This window comes from Nannospalax galili, unplaced genomic scaffold, assembly GCF_000622305.1.
Source record: "Nannospalax galili isolate Female #2095 unplaced genomic scaffold, S.galili_v1.0 scaffold886, whole genome shotgun sequence".
NCBI classification, from domain to species: domain Eukaryota; kingdom Metazoa; phylum Chordata; class Mammalia; order Rodentia; family Spalacidae; genus Nannospalax; species Nannospalax galili.
In genome coordinates, this window is record NW_008355971.1 from 1 (window position 1) to 858 (window position 858).

Here is an 858-nt window from a genome sequence, read left to right on the forward strand (position 1 = left end):
TCAAGTTCAAGGCCAGTTTGAGCTATAAACAAAAAAGGGATAGAGAGATAAGATCAGTGGGTAGGAGCACTTGCTCTGCATGCATGAGGAAAGAGGAGGAACGAGGAAAGAAGAGGAACAAGGAACGGAGTTTGGATCCTGCACCCCCACCCCCCCAAAGCCAAAAGAGCCAGGCATGGTTGTTTTCCCTGATTACCCCAGTGCTGTGGGGATAATAGAAACAGGAGGATCATGAGGGGTGGGGATAGGACGATCTTTAGGACATACTTGTTACCCACTTGGCTACAAGTTCAGTAAGAAACCCTATCTCAAGGAAATAAAGTGGTCAATGATAGAGCAGGACACCCAGTATCATCCTCCGGGTTCCCTGTACATGTAGGCACATGAGCATACCACACACAATACAACTCCTCTTCCTTACCACAGAACCTAAAAGTATTACTTCTTCAGCCCTCGTTATCTCTTTTGTTTGCAATTTCCTATCAACATGGAAAGTTTATGCCATTCGTTTTCATCTGCACCCATCTTAAAAAGATTATATTCAGGCTTAGTGATTCTAAGACTATTGGAGGCTGGCCTCAGTCTCACAGAAAACTGCCTGCCTCTGCCACCTCAGTGCTGGGATTAAAGGTATGCACCACCACACCCAGCTACAATTAGTTTTTAAAAGGTACTAAATATGTGAAACTAAGACATAATAAGCCATTGGTACTGAATCTATAAGGCAGAAGCTTTAAGTTACCAGAGGTGGGGTTTTGTTTGGTTTTTATTTGGTTTGGGGGCTCTTGGACAGACTGTGGCATGCATCTAAAGGATGATCTCTCCCTGGAAAGAAATTGTGTTTTATCTGGCAGAGGC